Source organism: Pinus tabuliformis, chromosome 8, assembly GCF_031772625.1.
Source record: "Pinus tabuliformis cultivar Carrire ecotype Pingquan chromosome 8, CPIR1, whole genome shotgun sequence".
Lineage (NCBI taxonomy): Eukaryota > Viridiplantae > Streptophyta > Pinopsida > Pinales > Pinaceae > Pinus > Pinus tabuliformis.
Genome location: NC_142294.1, coordinates 1678617837 through 1678638683, shown reverse-complemented (window position 1 = coordinate 1678638683; position 20847 = coordinate 1678617837). Strand labels below are relative to the sequence as shown.

Here is a 20847-nt window from a genome sequence, read left to right as displayed (position 1 = left end):
CTTTGCATGAGTAAAATAGTCATCTTGTAGCCCTTGATTCAGATATGTTGATTGTGATCTTAGAAGAGAGTTCATTGGTTGTTTGCAGTTGATTATACATTTACTCTTACTTATTGGTTTGAGTTTGTCTCTTTTAAGTGTCGAAACAAGTCTTTATTTCGAAAATCGTTAAGTGTTGTAATCTCTTCTATCTTCTCTGATTTCGAAAAAGTAAACTTCTTTGTATTTGTCATTTAAAAGCAAATTCAAAGTTGTACAAAAAGCTTTCTTTGTAGGCATCAATACTAAGAAAGCGAAAAACAAACACCTGCATTGTGCATTTTCATTTGATAGTTTGCATGACTGATTTAGGAAAAGTGCATTAGAGTGTGCTGATTTCTCTTTGAGAAAAGATGGTGTCTTTCTTTTCCCTTAGTAGTTAGGATTTTCAAAGTTGAAAAGATATAAAGCTTGCTTATCATCTTTAGACTGCATTTAGGAATTGTATCATACATCTCGTGGTGAACCTTGAAAGGCAAAATTCTAAAAAGATCAACCTAAAATAAATTGAATGAACTTAACAATGCTTTGCAACATAACACACAACATAGAGGTCTACGCTAGAGACGTGTTCCGGCGTCGTTAAGCCTGGTGACTATCGATGTCGTGGATGGTGGGTGATTCCTCCTGAGGGACGATAGCGCCAGTACGGATTGTGCTCCCACGTACCGTCGCGTATATATTGGGAGACCCCTATAGGCATAAAACCTTTATCCTTAGGAAACCGTGTCGGCCGCCCTACTGATCGCAATGCACTGAACACAGCATTCAGGAAGATCGACCGCCCGTACCCTAAAAAGTATTCTGCGGTTTTGCGAAAATTTTGGCACACCCTCTGCCTAGAACTCCAGAGCAGTTCCTTTTGGCCTTTTTCAGACTCTATAACGGAAAAAGTCCATCCGAGCATTTGTCACTTCGGGCTCGTTAAAACATCGAAGGAGACTAGAGTCATCTTTAGCTTTTTCTCGACTCTTTAAAACTGAAAAAGCAAGTTGTGTCTAAGCGTCGTTAAAATTTATTTTAAACGGAACAATCACCATTTATTCCTGTGTTGATCTTTAGGTTGAAAAAATGGAGCACACCAACCAAGGAATTCCCCTTGGTGGAAATCCTAGTCCCTTCTCCTCTTGGGGAGATGTTGGTGTGCCCTACATGGCCACATTGTCGCTTCCAGGACTGACAATTGGCCTGCCAGTTTGGCTCTTTTCAACCAATGTCATTTAGAACACCACCATTCCTGAACAGTCGAGTCAACAGTTAGACCAGACCAGAATTTCCAACCAGCCTTCTACCTCATCTAACTCTTCCTCTCCTCCTTCATCTTCGCTTGACGAAACTAGTAAAACAAAAACCAAGTTCCTAAGGAGAAGAAGGAAAAGAAGAAGAGAGAGAAGAAGAAGAAGGAGCCAAAGGCGATTGGGGGCAAACAAGTGTCGTCTGACAAAAATCCACACACAGCACTGACCAGGCCTAAATCGCCATGTGTCATATGCAAGGGAGACCACTTCCACAGAGATTGTCCCTGCATCCCTCGGATACTAAGGGACTGGTCTCCCCGTTTGCACAATTCGGTAGCGTCGACCTCTGATAGCCATGTTGACAGCTCACCGTCGACTAGTGAAAGTGAAGTCCCAGGACGGAGAGGGAAAACTAGATTTCCCTGCAAACTGTGTGAAGGTGATCACGCCATCCACCGTTGTCCCTTCTTAGACGAGGCTAAAAGAGTTCTGGAAGATCGCCCGATTTTACGAGCACAAATTCCTCCTGGATATCAAAAACTCCTGCCAAGTCCTTCACTAGTCGAAAACCTGGCCGGCCCGCCCAGGTGGTCAACCGAAGCACCTATCATTGAAGATGAACCGTCTGGATCCATGCCTGACGAAAGTCAAAAGGTTGAGACGGCAGTTGACCCGGTTTTGCCTTCAGAGGCTCTATCTTCGAATGATACCATCACAGAGGAGAATAAAGACGACACCGTCCAAATTCTCTTCATCAACACTGACTCTGATGAACAATGGGGCAATGCCCCCATTCCTTTATCGCAGGAAGGAAGTTCGTCCGAGAGATATCCGGCCGTCTATTCGGTCCCACCACCAAGCAACCTGGTTGTGTCCTTTGATTGGAACCAACTAGGCAGACCCCGGTTGCCAGCAAGCATACCATTCAGAATTATCGTTCAAATATACAGAATGGTAATGGCTGGCACTATCATTGATGAGGGGGCATCTGTGAGTATCCTTTCCTCTATTGCTTGGAAAGCGCTTGGTTCGCCAGCGCTTTTGCCTGAAATGAGAAATCTATCAGGCTTTGATAAAGGAACTAGTCGACCTTTAGGGATCCTCCCCAATGTGCCTATAACATTGAAAGGGAAGACCGTTCAAATGAACGTGATGGTCGTTCAAGGACCCTTGGATTATAACTTACTCCTTGGACGAGACTATATATATTGCATGGGAGCTATAGTCTCCTCACTCTTTAGAGTAATGTGTTTTCCGCATGAAGGAAGAGTGGTCAAGCTTGTGGACCAACTTTCATTTCCCGGATCACGCATCGCAAATAGTCATGCACCATCCCTAAATGGTCTATTCACGCAAGAAGTGTCTCAACCCACGGTCCGTCCTCCTGATGAGCGCGAGTAATCCGGGAGGATATGACTGGAACCCAGGGGGCATGCATCCTGGCCTGCTTCGGCAGGGAAACTCTGGGTATAGGGTAGGTTTCCGCGGGAGAATATGACTAGTCCTTACCCCATCCGTAGAGGAAGAGGGGTTGTTCTAGAATAAAATTCTTTTGTCAAAGTTATGTGTTTGGCACTCATTGTCACTCACCTTTTTCTATTTCGGTAGACATTGCCGAGGAAGTGTTTTGTTTGAAAGATTAACGAGACAATCTTTGGGTAACCTGAAAGAGGTAAGCCTCTCTCTTTAAAACAATTGTTTTGAAGGAAAAGAAGTAGAGGTAACCTTGAAATCGTACTTTATACCTAGGGGCATGCAAACCTTTTGGAGTGCAATTAAAGAGCGGTTATTTATCTGTTTTTTGGGTTAGCCGTTTCCTAACTTGCATAAAGAAAGGTGTGGGGCATAGCTTTGTGAGATGAAGCTCCATAAAAAAAATAGAATCTCAATGAGACACACTTATCATATGACTGGTATTTCGAGAAGTTTTAGCACAAATTTCATGCTCGTTAAAAAATAAACGCAAGATCCGAGCAGTTTTAGCACGTAATTCATGCTCGTTAAAAAATAAACGTAAAATCGAGCAAATGTTTCCACCTGCGTTTAAGCTCGTTAAAAAATGAACTATCCCGGTAAATAACCACTGTGAATGTAATATCATCAGCCATTAAAGCCTTGGTTGTGTTTGCACCGTCACCTCCACTTTTCCATTGGCTGATCGTTCACCTCCATATGATTGTTTACCCATTTTTGAGGAATAGCTGCGAAGAGTGATTACACCTATCCATCCTTGTGACACTGCCGTGATTGGAAAATTCCAACCTGTACCTGGAATCAGCTGCTAAACATGTTTATCACTCGTTCCTCAAAAGACGAGTCTTCTTTAAGCTCTTTTCAACTGACTCATAAAATATGAAAAGATTGCCGAGTTCTTGGCCTTCCAGCTCGTTAAAGGGACAGGAAGAGCTATCCCTCCTCTAGATTTTAATCTTTTTGGACCTGAAGGATTATTGCACGAAAAGATTGAGCGCTTGTTTTATTCGGCTCGTTAAAAATATCGAAAACTCATCCCTTCTGTATTATTTTATACTTTTTCGGACTTAAGGGATTAGATAACGAAAAAGGAATTTTGGAGTTAACTTTATGTACCTTTTCAGACTCTCTAAAAATGAAAAGGACCGAGTTATCCTTGTCGTTAGACTCGTTAAAATCATTAAATAGCGACAAACTTGTCTTTAGACAAGAACAAGTTTCACTATCGCTAGGCTTGTTAAAACATAGTGATGGGCTTGCCCGAAGGGCAGGTTATAGAACAAGCATATGTTATCCTCCTCAAGCTTGACAAAAATAAATAGGTACTGGTCAACAATGACTGGGGAAAAATTGGGAGAAACTAAAGAAAACTTTGATGGTAGCAAGTCACTCTTGAACATGACACTTTTCCTCCGTACCACAATCGGGTGGGTTGTTTCATTCACCGATCACATCCATGGTCTCGCCATACCATCCATATTTGGGGTAATGCTACCGATCCATTGCATCAGTGTCGCCATATGTTCAAGAAAAGTCGTTCAGAAAAGTCAACCGTGTCCCATCCACTGCCGTACATTATCCTTCATCCTTTCATGACCGCCACACTGAATCATATGTCACTGATCGTTTTCACCTCCATTAAAATCATTAGCTCCGTTCCGTGTCACTGATGTGGGATGCATCAAGGCCCTCCTTTGACAGATCGCTTCTTGTTGACATCAGCTCATTATCCAAGAAGTTGATCTAGGAACAACCCCTTCAGTACTTTGAAGCTTGCATGCCTCAATGGAAAGTTTCTCACTTCCAGCGACAGGTATACATCAATGACCTTCGACCGAAAGATTTTGCGTGGTGTTCGACGCCAAGTCCTTTATTCACACCACGTGAATTGTACTGCAGTACCTTGAGGGTCATTATCATTATCAGTGATTCCTCTCGCGCTTGTTAACGATTTACATCATTGACCGGTAATCAAGCGATGTCTTTCCATGTTCAACTTCAGAACATTTCTCACATGGATCGACTTGTACTTAGAGTGAAGATCGAACGAGTTTGAAGACCCTGGATCTAGTTTCATCCATCCGGGCTGCGATATATATTCAGGAAAGATAAAGACATTGACATGTACATCATTGCAGCAGATAATCATCCTACTCAAAGGATGATAATTTCATCAAAATTATCAGTCTACCATCAGACGATTGTCTGTTCTATCTACAGAAAAATGAATTTATAAAGTTGAGCATGGGAATGCCCACCTTAGCTAGATCATGAAAGCAGTATGAAAAATAATTTATTGTATTGTATCTTATTACAGGTCTCCTCCCAGCATTGGATGAACTTCGGATCCCCCTGATAAAGCATTTCGCCCGATAAACAGCCTCATACTTTAGGGGGCAACTGTTATAGACATTTTTGTGCCTTACAGCATTGAGCATGAAATGTCCATAATCTAAGGGATCCAAACTCCCTAAACATGTTGTTCCTACCCCTAGAGGAACAAGGCTAACAAACCACAGCAATTCACAGAAGTTCTCCACCAGAAACTGCTCAAAAACAAGTCAATTCAGGATCATCTCAGTGGCTACACTAGCTGTTTGCGCTGAATGTCAAAGCCAACACTGGCTACCTGCGTTGAATGTCAAATGGAACACTGGCTACCTGCGCTGAACGAGAGTGGACATGTGGCAGGCTCATTTCTCAAGGTGTCAAAACCCAGGAAGCTTCCAAAATGACACTTGCCTCAGGGAATTCGACTGGTGATGAGTAAGAGGTTCCAAATCTCCAAGTGGAAGCAAGAACCTCCAAGTGGACTCAAGAACTGATAGAGGGAGAGGACACTAATCAGATCTCAAGCTGACTCATCCTCTCTCCAAACATCTATATATGGATCTCTCCTCCATGAGATCTAGAGGTTGGAATTTTGTTATTGCAAAGAATTGTTGTTGGTTTGAGATTGGAATCATTGGGTGCTTAATGCTTTGAAAGGGGTGAAGATAGGAATTCCATTTGCTGGGAAGGAGATGCTGGATTGGATCCCTTTGGGTTGTATCTCTTCCTGAACCTTGTTATTCATCAATAAATCTATCTTGGTTTCTCCTATATGCTGATGTATTTTTGATGTATGAATGAATTAGTATGTTTAGTTTATTTCTAATCCTAAACTAGTTATGAATGTGAATATATGTCTTTGTGTAGTGTTCTTCTCTTGTCGCAAGTAGCTGTTCTCTTGTGATCTTGCAGGAACCCGTTGAAGCTGGGCGAGCAAGAAGACAAGTAGCTGTGAACTCCCAAAGAGAAGAGAGACCGGATCGAGGGACAAACGGAAGACACCGGTAAGTCTATTGATCTCTCTTCTTTCACATTTCATAAAGGAAGAAACCAGAATAGTTGTCTCTATTTGTTGCTAAGGCACTATCACACCTTAGGTGGATAGGATCGTCCTGCATAGGCATTTTTCCCCACAACACACAATGAATCAGCAGATCATCTCTTCCTTACATGCCCATCCATAAAAGAGTTATGGACTGCTATACACTTACATATACCCTCTCTCCCACATTGGCAGGGTGCTACTGTTCGAGAATCCTGGGAGGAATGGTGGTCTACTGTACCCTCAGCAAAAGCTAAGAACCTCCCCTTACTTACTTGTTGGGCCATATGGATTTCCCGGAATAGATTTATTTTTCAGATCCCCCTCCCCCACTGGTCAGACATCATTGCTCAAGTATTAGCTGACTATCAACTAATCCCAGATGAGGAACCAAATCCCAACCCTAGGCATATCATACCTGAGACCATTAGCCAATCTCACCCCTGGGCATATTTTGACAGCTCAGCTCAAGGCATAGGATGTGGGGAGGGCGCTGTCCTACATCTTAAATATACTCATTATTTCAAAATTCAAATGGGACTGGGCAGAGGGACGAACGATTTTGCTGAGATTTCAACGGAAAAATACACCATACATATTATATTGGAAAAACAATGCAGAAACTTACAACTTTTGGGAGATTCAAAAATAGTAAGCAATTGGATAAACAAAAATTCAAATTGTAATGCTTTTTCTCTGAGACACATCATGGAATAAATCCATAGACTCATAAACGTATTTGACACATTTAATTGTCAACATATACATAAGGAGTGGAACACAGTTGCCAATCTACTATCCAAGGAAGTAGCGCACAAGCCTATAGGAACATGGAGCATATTGGAGCAAAAGGATGGAACCTTCCATCAGTATTATCATTGACCTTTTATAGACTTATCAAAATAGCTAGCTCTAAAGGAGCTTGAACATATTTTTTGTTTATCTGTCTTTATATAATCTTATATATATGCATCATCAAGCAGACTTATACATGACAATTATTTTTTATATTCTCTGCGTAGAGTAAGTAAATAGTTTATATTGAAAATCCCAGTAACAGAGTAGTGTCTCCCTGCGTGGAGTACACCTCAAATTTTGATTTCTCAAATAGGATAGGCTTTCTAGCCCAAAGTACAGTATATGCCATGGGCATCTGCAAAATGTGATTTCCTCATTAATGAAAATTACTACTTTTTTCCAATGGAAAAAAAATGAGAATAGTAGAGCTATCCATTATATTTCACTATAGATCTATACTTTTTCTTACAAGAAAGTAGTTAATGTATTACTCCTTTCTATTCCAAGGTATATGTAAAAATGCATTGACAAAGCTTCATAATATGCAAAGGAAATGGATGTTCTCATTTTCACTTTCTATGGCATCAAAATTTCTAGTTAACAAAGGGGCTAGGTAGATGTCAATGGTCTAATTGTGTTAAGTTTCTATCAACATACTTGGAAAAAATGGGAGTTCTCATTTTAACTATTCATGGCATCAAAATTTATAACTAAGAAAGAGGTAAGATTGATGGTAAGAGTGTAAATGTGTTGATGGTAACATCCTAATTAGATTGGATTTTTCATGGTAAAACTTGTGTCTCTTGACATTTGCCTTATGTTTGATACACTTTATGTGGTTTTGGGGATTCCCTAGTCCTCCCTATCCCATTCCTTTTTGAGTTGAGGCAATGGGATCAATGGAATAAATGCCTTTACAAGGCTACTTGTTAATCCATTACCAACAAAACCTTGAGCCTGATTATGGCATTCATCAAAACATTCTCCAGCATACCTAGAGCCAAATTCACCAAATATCAAATACAAAGGTGTTCATCCAGTTGAACCAAATGCGTGGGGAGTAACTTATTGTGATAAAGTTATGTCCCTTAATAGATTTGTATGCAATGATTCCTTGACTTAACAGATTACCTAAGGTACACGATCTAAAAACCTTCCAGTTGGGAGCTTGATACTCTAGCCAATGTGATGCAACTATAGTTTTCGTTTCTTCTCTTAAGGAGGAAATATTGGTATCATGACATCTGATCTAAACCATTTCTAACTCATATAAAAGTTCATTTTTTTCTACCTCCATTGATTTGGTCCCTACCATTGGACATGAGTATGGGAGTGGGTTAAGGAAACTATGTATATCCATTAGATTGAACTAAATATGTTGGTCTTCCAATGAGCCATTCAAAAATTCAACCAAATCATCCTCCATAAAAAATGGAATGTGGATAAAAATGCTAAACCCTTGGATAGAAGCACTTAATTGAAAACTTATTGCTTATGGTAACCCTAAACACCATAATCCTACATTAGAACTCTGATTTCACATTCTCACTTGGTAAATTACTTATCATTCCACTTAATTGGTCTACTTGCTTAGCTCCCTAAAATGGTAAAGAAACTGAACTCGTTACTTCTTATCCATACCCCAGTGAAGCTAAACTAATCTAGTCCCACCCCATAGTTTAAATATGGCTAAATTACAATAAAAATGTTGAATTCAAATTAGTGTTAAGGTTTAAAATTCCATAAATTTAAGTTTTATTGATTGGTAAAGTCTTGCTTTGAGCAATTAAAGAGCAAGGCCTTGATTTCAATGCCTATGCAAACATAGCTTTTAAAAACAATAGTTGTAAAGGAAGCGTAATAAGGCATAAAATTGAGAAGAATCGTGACATATTTGATTAATGAATATAAAAATTAGTGAACAAAATTCCATTCAAAGCTAGAAGATAAAGATGAATCGCTTAAATTATGCTAAATTTGCAGACTCTATACCCTTTCCAACATAAATTGCCTCGCAATCTTCAAAGATGCTCTTTCAAGTTCTAGTAGAAAATATTTGATCAAAAAGATGCATTTTTTTCAATATTGAACTGTCTCACTTGATCAAAAGCTTATAGTCTTTTACCACTTTCTCTTAGGGTGATTGGATTTGGCTTTGCTTGTCCTTGCTTAAATTATTTTCGGCATTTGGACTCATTTGTGGCATAGGAGGTTTATTCAAAGATTTTTCCAAAATGACAAATTCAAAACTTACCATTAGATGAACTAGTTTAAAGCGGATCTACGAAATAGATATATCAATAATGCCAATCACTCACATGGCAACTTTACATTGTTTGATAGAAGAGAAGTGAATATTTTGTTGAGCATTGATTAAATAATTCTTCTAGCTAACATAACAACTTTAATTCATTATTCAGAGGTACCATGGTGAACTCTTATTGTAGAAGCCACGAGCTTTCCTTTATTCAACATGATATTATGTGAGACATGGTTATGTATTTGATGAGGAAAGAGAATATAAATAAACGAAAAAGGATTTTTATGCCTTAGAAATTAGAATTTATTCCCAAAAAGTGGAAAAAGGCTACAAAGTGTACACTTGATGCTAAAATTGTTTCCTTCCACACTGTTTTGGTGCATATTTCTTTCTCCTCTCCTAGTCGTTTTTGATCATTTTTCAATATTGAACAGTCTCACTTGTTCAAAAGCTTGCAGTATTTTACATTCTACATGCACATAATTTAATTTTGAATGTGTTGATTTCTGTATTATTGTATGTCAATGTCCAATGGAGGAGAAGGATTGGTGTCATACATAGATTTCATAATTATCGTTAATTTACCCGAACATAATTTTTGATACATGAAAAAAAAAAAAAAAAAAAAAAAAACAAAACTGTACGTGTGAATTTTTGTACATGCTTTGCTTCAAGCAAATAAATTTCAATTTCTACTTCACATTGTTCAATCCACATTCTTTGGAAAAATTTATGAGCTTGCACCATGATGTGTGGGTATCCATCTTATAAGCTAAGGCAAGGGAGTCAACCCCATGAAGTTTCTTTGAAATTTTATTATATGTAGTGTTATCTCAAAATCAGACCCTGGAAGGCTGCAAGCCAGGAAGACTTCAAGTAACTGTTTCAAACCAATCTTTTGACTAAGGCTTAGCCTCCTTAGCCTGAGAGGGCTCTCTCAAAGGTTATTGATTTTGGTTAAGAATAAGATGGCAAACTCTTGTGACATAACAATGACAAATATAAAGGCTGGACAAACATTTCATGAGTTTCCATTGGGCCTATGGAGTCAATCACACTTCAGTAAACAATGGTACTGCATTTACATAGAAGTCAGGGCACTTAGCATTTGAATATTCAAAACACAACACATATGGAACCACAGCTCATAAATGCACACAGGAAATCAGAGCACAATCAGTGAATTCTGAGTGATTGTACACCTATGCAACTGTAAAAGACATTAAGGAAAAGATAAAATCATACATTCTGAACATAGAAATCCTTCATGAATCCTGAGAAGAAAAGCAGTCAAATTATATTACTGAACTCTGTCTTTACATAAGCCAAAACAGTACTCTGTTATAAAATTTCCAACCCCTATTACATTTCTGTTACAGCTATATATAGAACTCTTATTCTAACTGATCGATATTCCTCCTCCAGCATGAGGGGAATTCGATTCTGCCTATGATGACACCTACTAACATTTGAAACTAACTAATAAATACAACTGACTGTTGACTGGAGTTTTAAGAGATCTAAATCAAGTAGGACTCTAACACCGTGTTATGCATGATGGCTTTAATTACAATGGTTCTCGTTCTTTGACATCTGCTCTCCTTCTGGCGGTGGCTGTGATGGGTCTTCAAGGTTCCATGTTTTCCAATCCCCTGAAACATAGGAAACTGCCACCTGTGTACCGGTCTTTAGTTTGCCTTAACTGACAGCTCCCCTTTGGACTGAAACCCATTCAAGCATTTAAAGTTTATGGCATTTTCTTGAGTTTTCTTGGCTTTCATCAACAGAATCACACTGATCCTTACAAACCTCACGAGGAATTATTTCTAAGTTTCTGCAGGGCTTTTCTACTGAGTATATCGTGTTGTCCGCAGCATTTCTAGCATCGATTAATGCCTTCTTTTCCTGATCTTTTTGCGCATGCATCTCAGCCTCTCTCACCATTTTCTGTATCTTGTCTTCTGTCAGTCCTCCAGACGACCGGATAGTGATATTCTGCTCCTTATTCATGGGTTTACCTGCCCAGAATTTTACGATTGTGCCAACGTAGAGTTTTGGGATGATTGGGCAGGTGCGATTGTATTTAAAAGAGCTACACCAACATGAGCTTGTTACCTATATTACAAACCAATAACTCTAGTAACACTAGAATGAGAAAACTATTCTCAGAAGTTCTCCCATTCATAAGCCAATATTTATGCCAAAAGGAACTTGAGGTATTACATTAAAATAATACCGTGAACCAAAAACTTGTAAAAGAATTTGATGCTTAATGCATACACTACGAACCATCTGAAGGATTTGCCACACCATGATCTCTGTAAATCTCAAACTCATCAGGACTCCACCGGCATACAAGGTTGAGGTGGAATGTAGCCATTGAACACCCATTAAATGTAGTATGCGAGATGCTTCGGGTGATATTGGCTCTTCTTCTCAGCAAACTACATGATCTGCCACTAATTCTATCACACCTTTATTTAATCGAACTGGCATCCCCTGCTTCCGCAGAAATGGTTCCATCTCATGCGTGAATTGTTCCAAAGGACCTTCATTCAACTCAACCGTTTTCTCAACGGCTGCTCTGTTGCAAGTGATCCATTCTTTGCAAAATCACGCTCTTCAAAAGTTTCAAAAATTCTCATAACCTCTTCTTTTGGTAGATTGGTAAAGAATAGACCACATTCACCATGTAACATCTCACTAGCTTTATGAATACCGTCCTTGACTTCATCAGCAGCTGTGCGACCCCAATGCAATCTGTAATACTTTGTTTGATCCTGGAAAGAACCTGCTGCTACCCTTTAATCGGTCTCTGAGATCTTTGAACTTCACAAATTTCACCATTGGCCACCATGCAACCAAATTTGAAATATGGGCAAACTTCAAATAACATTTGCGTGGCAGATAAAGTATCAGTGCTTGGTGGCTCTTTACAATTCAAAGCTTTGTATATTCCGTTTCCTGAAGATTCTATTCGTGCAGCAAGACCCTCCACCATGTAAGCTGCAAGTCTTTCCATTGGGTCTCCTTGAATTTAGACTGTCTCTCTCAATTTTGTGATTATATGTGATGCCATTTCTTCTTTACCTTCAGATATTGCAGTCTCTAGAGAAAATGTATACTCGGGCCAGCGGCAAACAATGATTGCATATTCATTTAAAGTCTCTTTAATGCGTTCATACATCTTCTCGACAAATGGTGTTGTTGAATGTTGTGTTGTGACACCTGTCCAACGGACCTTATCAAGCTTACAGGAATCAAGCAATGAAAGCCGTTTGCCCTAAATCCATAGGATTATGTATAAGTGAAACAACTCCTTTGCATCAACCCCTCCCTTTACCGGACAGATATTCCAGTTAGCTAGATCTCTCTGAAAGTCCGCTGTTGCAATAACAAGATCTGCCATAGGCGGAGAAGGGCCTGATGGTGGGCATGCAACAAGAAAAGCCCGTAGTCGATTGCAAAGATCCACACTGTATATGGAAGCACAAATATTTGGAAGATCTAGAGAGCTTGGGAGTATATGTTGATTGTGGATCTCAATATCAGTGCGTAGTTCATTACAAATATTCATGCACAATGCCTTCATTTTCAAATATGCTGTTGAAACAGTTAATGCATCCATCAAAACACCTTCATTTCTATTTGTCACAAACTCATCTGTCTCTGCCATGTGTCTTTTTGATCTCTTCCTAGCAGCAGTCTGGAAGTAGCTGCACAATGTTAACTATGCCTTGGGAGATAGTATATCATGAAGAAGAGAGTATATCTTTACAGCAGGAGCAAGAGTTGGATGTTTAATACTCCATATTGACCTTGAACGCTGAATCTTTTAACTGCTCAGAAGTATTAGGAGATTTCCCTTCAGATTCAGAACTGATGACAAGCATACACGCAGGAGCTTGAGAGCATGCCTCATGTAAAATGCATCCACCCTAGAGCTATTTTGCATGACAGTTGCTATGGATTCGAACAAATCCCCAATTTTGTAGCGCAGCCTAAAACATGTTGCGCTGTGAAACTACAAAAAGGCTTTATGCGCATCAAACTAATGTGAGCGGTTTTGAAATTTTGGCATTAGAATTTTCAGTGATAACATGTAGGTTCTAATGCTTGGAAATGGCCACACCAAGGTGGGTATATCTACCAGGAACAAAAAATTGTCAAACAAAGATAAATATATTGACTTGAGAAAATCCATATGAAAGTCCCTTCAGATTTTTAAGGACGTCAAACCTGGATTACCAATATGAATAACACAACCAACTTCAATTGCAATACAATAAAATGCTAGAAGTTTGAGTGACAAATAATCAAAAGTCTCCTAAATTCAATAATTAATTACAATAAAATAAAGAGCTAAAAATTTTGAATGTTACTCATGAAAAATAAATGAATGGTTTCAGACTCTGCTAATGGTTTGATTGGTTGTTAATCAATTTTAGGATAGATTTACTATTGTGGAAAAAATCTCATAGGTATCCATCTGATGATTCAACAAGGATTAACTTGCCACACCATGTCTCTCTATTTTCTGCATGCACTTCACAATCAGTTGCAGCTGAAAAGGTTTTACTTGACATGTTTCTCTATGAAACTCCTACACAAGCTCAAAGACTAGGATGGAATATATAATTACAACACGCCTACTAGTTAGCAAAGAGTCTTGACTCTGTAGTATATCATGATATTGAGTAGGTTGAATGCCTAGGTCCAATCCTTTCACAACAGAGTAGTAGTAGTACAATCTTAGGAATGGATGAATCATGAGAAAGGTTACTCTTACATAAAGGAAACTATGGCTCTACCATACCCCCTAAATGTTTTCACAATAAGTTGGGTTTAATTTTGTTGCTTAAAAAACTTGATGTAATTTGATAATACATGGTTGATTTGAGCCTAGTAGACTATTATCATATAATATTGATAATGGGTGGAGTGTCCACTTAAAATATTTGTGATAAATATTTGATCAGCAAAAGAGTATTTAATCTACAAGAAAAAGGCTATTAACTACTCTTATTTATTTTAATCTACAAACCCCTGGACTACGAATATGAATAACACATTCAAACCAATGAAAACTACAAAAAAAATCAGAATAATTAACACATAATTGGATAAACAATGGTATCATTGTTTCAGTGACAACTATCAAAACTGTACACATTCTAGCTTTCACATTCCAACATCCAATTAAGAAACAACCAAGGTAAAACGTAATTAGTTCCAAGCAATCTGATGGAAATATTATTCTACTTGTGGGTGGTAGACATGTAGTTCTCTTGCAACATTTTTGGTGCTACAATAGTGCCAAACTATACCTTTGGGATGGTCCCTAGATCACAATGGATGGAACTTCATTATATTTTTGTGTGATATGGGGAGGCATCTGGGTTGGTGCTCAATGGTAGTAAGTCATTACTTCTCTCTTAAAATAGTGACAGGAATGAGATAGATTTCATTGTAGGTATTTTTGGTGTTGGTTCCAAACCACTATTCGATTGATTCACATACCTAGGCTTCATATTAAATCCAAACAATTACAGGTCGGTATATTGGATTTAGCTTCTAGAAAAAGTTCAATATAGATTGAATTATTGGACTCATAGGTGGATTTCCTTAGGAGGGAGATATACACTCATACAACATATTCTACAATAAATATCTATATATTGGGCCCATCTTTTTCCACTTTTGTCATCAATTATTCTGAGAATCTAGTTTATACTCTCTCGCTTCCTATGGTCGGGTACTGGAGAGTCATGAAAATATAATTTGATAAATTGGGAAACAATCATTCATCCGAAGGAATGTGGAGGTTGGGGCATCTTGGATATGAGAGTCTTTGGGTGGGCTCTACTGATTAAATCTCTATGGAGGGATCTATACAGTGAAGGTATATGGAGGGATATCATTTTGGCGAAGTACCTAAAAGGGAAGAGCATATTTGATTAGTACAAAGGGGGTAATATAGGCATCAAATCTGGATCTTACATTTGGTTGAGTTTTCACAAAGTGAAATGTTGGTTTTTACAAAGGCTCAGATGGTCATTTTGCAAGGAAAATCACATTTTAATCAGGATTAACCAAGTTTTGGGTGTCAATTCAACTTTACAACTACAAGAGGATACCATAGATGTTCTTCATGTCAAGGGTTACATTTTCTTGGAACATGTCATTCGGCATTGGAGCAAGCAATATCCAATCTGGAAAGAGGCACCAAAAATCATCTTAAAAGGTCATTGAGCGGTCGATTGGAATTAATTTGTATAAGATCTTAGACAAGCGGGTCTTTGCAGAGCCGAGAGGGGGGACTTTCTCACATGGGCTAGGAAACTTTACCTAGGAGCTATGGTGGTCACGAACATATACAGGTATATTATGTGCACTAAATTTTCTTTAACTAACCCATGTTGGTTTAAGAAAGTGTGGAAGTGGAGGGTTCTCATGAAGATAATCCTCTTCACATGGTTGGCTTGGCATAATAAAATACCGATTTCGGAAAACCTTTGCAGGAGGGGATTCGAAGGTCCTATGTGGTGCCCACTATGTCGAGAGTCAATTGAAATAGAACTACATCTCTTCCTACAATGCAAGACAACCTCGCAGGTATGGCTATGGGTTCTACAACTTCATCACCTTCCTTATAGGCAGTTTCTCTCGGTTGAAAAATTCCTTTGTTGGTGGGTCTCGATGGGGGTCAGCATAAGTCAATTCTTTTATTGTTATTCTCGTAGATCTCGTGAAGAAGGAACTTTTACATTTTTTACGGTATTCCTATTAATGTACACATAATCTGCTACAACATTGGGACATGGATGGACACACAAGTGGACTGCACTCTGACCATCAAAGATTTACATGTTCGGATTATTCCCCCACATATATGGTTTCCTATAGGTTTTGTTGATGGAGTTGCACAGGGTGGCTTCTATGGTTGTGGGGCATGGCTCATAATTTACAATATGACACATTACAAATTAATTTGGCATGGTGGTAGTGGTACAAATACTAGAGCTGAGATATTGGCACTATGGGGATTGCTCTGGTTCACCAAGAAGAGGCTTCTGGACTGCATTCATATATATGGAGATTCAAAGTCTCTCATTGATGGTGTTCTGGGGCACTCTAATTTTGCTCCACCAAACCTTTGTTGTTGGTTGGATTGTATTAGATCTCTTCAACTATCAATCCAAAAATAAACTTAAAAATTATGTTATAAATAAAAAATAATGTAAAATATAATTAAAAAAATGAATGTGTTATAAAGTAATTAGAAGTAAAAGAAATGTGTAAATCAGATGTTTAAATCTTATACTTTTAAAAAATATTTCAACAAGAGAGTTAAATAAATTATTTGAAGATCTATGTTAACTAATTTATCTTGATATCAACTTCATATATATCTATATATAGAAAACAAATTAAGTTTTTATGGTTAAAATTTGTATTTGGTCCTATATTAAAAAAAATACAATTTAAACAATGAAAAATGACACATTGTATTTTACACTCTAAAAAATAAGCATTAAATTGATAAGAGGAGCCAATGGCAGCTAACCTCACATTGTAGTGCTGCCACGCCAGTTGGATGGAAATGGCCGCCCATGTCCTCTACCCAGAATAGTAACACCTCAAGATGGAAACTTTGTCTAAATGTACCTGGTGGCCAACTGTCAACATTGATATCACATCTGCCTTACTAAAAGCCCATTGAACCAATCATACAACATTATTATTCTTTAACAAAGCCCACTAACCCAACCATACAACATTATTATTCTTTAACAAAGCCCACTAACCCAACCATATAACATTATTATTCTCTAACAATTCTGTAATAAATGTTCTATATAATTCTCAATAGAACTAGGACCAGCTCTTCTCGAACCTAAATACATAGGTGCTTGCATTTGTTTAAAGAAATATTGGCATTGCCAAAACCCTGATCCTCTCCTCGTGATGGAATTGGCTACAACTATACTCATCATTACTCGTTTTCTTTTTAGTATTTTTGTTGGGGGTAACATTGCTCTGGAAGCCTTTGCCATGTCTAAAAACTGTGCATGGGAAGCATGTTCTAATAACAGGAGGATCCAATGGTATTGGCCTTGCTATTCCCAAATAGGCTCTCTCTCAAGGAGCTTTCGTTACTCTAATAGCCAGAAGCTCTGCCAAACTGGAGAAGGCCATAGACAAGTTCGTCGATAATAAAACTATCAATGCTAATAGAATATTCACAAAGGTACATGGATATGTTTTTCTCATTGTCTTTTTGTCGATAATAAAACAATCAGTGCTAATAGAATATTCACAAAGGTACATGGATATGTTTTTCTCATTGTTTTTTATTATTATTATTGAAGTACCTTAGCCAAATATTTTTAGAATCTAAAATCTAGTTAAGTTTTAGCTTTTTGCAGAAAACCGATGTGAGTGAATATGAAACTCTTTCAGATGCAATACAATAATATTTTCAATGGAGACCTAATGATGTGGTTGTTTGCAATGCTGGGTGGGTGAGAATTGGATTTATAGATGAAATGCCCATTAAAGATTTGCATGAGACGATTAACACAAATTTATCAGGGGTGGTAAGCACTCTGCATGTTGCTCTTCGCTTGATGAAGCATCGCACAGACCAAGGCCATGCCCAACCGCCCATGTTTGTTGTTCTCGTCAGTTCTTTGGTTGGTCTAGTATGATTCATGAAATTAGTTTTTGGGTTGCAGACGGTTTTTATATTTTCTGATCAGATTTTCAGGTTAAATTTTGTTTATTGTTAATTTTGTTAAATCTATTTATATATTAAAAATATATTTTTATAAAAAAAATTCACAGTCTTGAAATTATATTGTCACGTTCCAATAAAAATCTATTTCAATGGATTCACTCTTTTATGTGTCTTTAAATATGCGCAGTATGGGGTTTCTATTTATTCTGCAACTAAATATGGCATGAAATAGCTTGTTGAGGCCCTTAGACTTGAATTAATGCCTTAAATGGGAGGACACACAATTGCAAAAATGTCTGGATTTTTGGGGCGTTACACTTCGCTACCTTATCTACCATCACACTGGTCACCTTATGGTGCAATGTCTGCGAAGGAGGGGAGGACGTCTCATGGCTCACAAGTGACATATATGTGATGTAAAAGGGAAAACTAGCGGTCCACCTAATATCTGGACGACTGGATGTGGCAGGACACATCATGCGGATATGGCTATGAGTCCTACATGTAATCCTCATTTCAACCCTACTTCTCCTGTTGTTGATTCATATCCATTGATATGTGTTGAGTTCGTACCTATTTTGGTTCAATCCTCCTCATGGACATCCGAGGATTCTAGCACCTTAGATGTTGGGGAGACTTCCCTGCCTCTGTCAAACATGATCCCTCTTCTAACATGCCCCAAACCGACCCCTACTATTTCTATTCCAACTCATATGTCACCTTTTAACGTCCCTTCCACATCTCATTTTTCATATATCCCTTCTCCTATTACACACTGCCACCACTCTCCCAGTTCTGCCATCCATAGATCGACCTATTTCACCCATTTCACACGCTGTCTCTCCTACTAACTCAGTAGACAATGACCTGGAATTTCTCTTACAAATAAAGACATTGGAATTAGATACACTTATTATCCACAAGCCACTTGGCTCCATGTCCCCTATCATTAGCCCTTTATCGGTTGGAAATATTACTATCCGTTGGAAAAATAAACGGAATAGTCGACATTTTAGGGGGTGCCCCCGGAATATCCCTTTTGAGTCTTTCGATCCTCACTCCTTGAAAAATGTCCCCATTACTTCGTCCTCCTCTCCCCAGGCCCTTAGAGCAAAAAATCCTATAACTGGACCTTCATGAATTACATTATGTTAATGGCAATCCAATTAAGTTTTAGCTTTTTGCAGAAAACCAATGTGAGTGAATATGAAACTCTTTCAAATGCAATACAACAATATTTTCAATGGAGACCTAATGATGTGGTTGTTTTCAATGTTGGGTGGGTGAGAATTGGATTTATAGATGAAATTCCCATAAAAGATTTGCATGAGACGATTAACACAAATTTATCAAGGATGGTAAACACTCTGCATGTTGCTCTTCGCTTGATGAAGCATCGCACAGACCAAGGCCATGCCCGACCGCCCATGTCTATTGTTCTCGTCAGTTCTTTGGTTGGTCTGGTATGATTCATGAATTGGTTTTTGGGTTGCAGATGGTTTTTATTTTTTGTGATCAGAGTTTCAGGTTAAAGTTTGTTTATTGTTATTTCTGTTAAATCTATTTATATATTAAAAAAATATTTTTATAAACAAAAATTCACAATCTTGAAATTATATTGTCACATTCCAATATAAATATATTTCAATGGATTCACTCTTTTATGTGTTTTGAAATATGCACAGTGTGGGGCTTCTATTTATTCTACAACTAAATATGCATGAAAGGGCTTGCTAAGGCCCTTAGACTTGAATTAATGCCTTAAATTGGAGGACACACAATTGCAGCAATGTCTGGATTTTTGGCGTGTTCCACTTTGCTGCCTTATCTGCCATCATACTGGTCACCTTATGGCGCAATGTCCACGAAGGAGGGGAGGACGTCGCATGGCTCACAATTGACATATATGTGATGTAAAAGGGAAAACTAGCGGTCCACTTGATATCTGGACGACTGGACGTGGCAGGACACATCATTCGAATATGGTTATGAGTCCTACATGTAATCATCATTTCAACCCTACTTCTCCTATTGTTGATCCATATCCATTGATCTGTGTTGATTCCATACCTATTTTTGTTCAATCCTCCTCATGGACATCCGAGGATTCTGGCACCTTAGATGTTGGGGAGACTTCCCTGCCTCTGTCAGCCACGATCCCTCTTCTAACATGCCCCAAACCGACCCCTATTATTTCTATGCCAACTCATATGTCACCTCTTGACATCCCTTCCACATCTCATTTTTCATATATCCCTTCTCCTATTACACACCGCCACCACTCTCCCAGTTCTGCCATCCATAGATTGACCTATTTCACCCATTTCACATGCTGTCTCTCCTACTAACTCAGTAGACAACGACCTGGAATTTCTCATACAAAGAAAGACATTGGAATTACATACGCTTATTATCCATAAGCCACCTAGCTCCATGTCCCCTATCATTAACCCTTTATTGGCTGGAAATATTACTTTCCGTTGGAAAAAGAAATGGGATAGTCGACATTTTAGGGGGTGCCCCCGGAATATCCCTTTTGAGTCTTTCGATCCTCACTCCTTGACAAATGTCCCCATTGCTTCGTCCTCCTCTCCCTAGGCCCTTAGAGCAGAAAATCCTATACCCGGACCTTCATGAATTACATTATGTCCATGAACATTCAAGGACTGGGGCCGTCCCACAAATTTTTGGCCCTAAAGGAGCTTATTCTTCACGACTCACCCTTTCATCATTCTACTGCAAGAGACTATGCATCTAACACACCAGGTGATCAAATATTTTAGGAAGATGCTCCCTGACTGGTATATGGCGGCTACTGATGCTGATGGCCTTTCAGGGGCTTAGTTTCTTTATGGGATCCTCGATGGGTAAGGATGATGGCATTCTCATGTTTTGCCGATATTCTATTAGCTGGATATATTAGAGG

General features: G+C 38.5%; 2 pseudogenes; one reads left to right on the top strand and one right to left on the bottom strand.

The window, feature by feature from the left end:
- Positions 1–11462: 11462 nt before the first annotated feature.
- LOC149242661 (uncharacterized) lies at positions 11463–12028 on the bottom strand (annotated as a pseudogene).
- Positions 12029–17165: 5137 nt separating this feature from the next.
- On the top strand, positions 17166–17892 carry LOC149242660 (3-dehydrosphinganine reductase TSC10A-like; annotated as a pseudogene).
- Positions 17893–20847: the final 2955 nt, after the last annotated feature.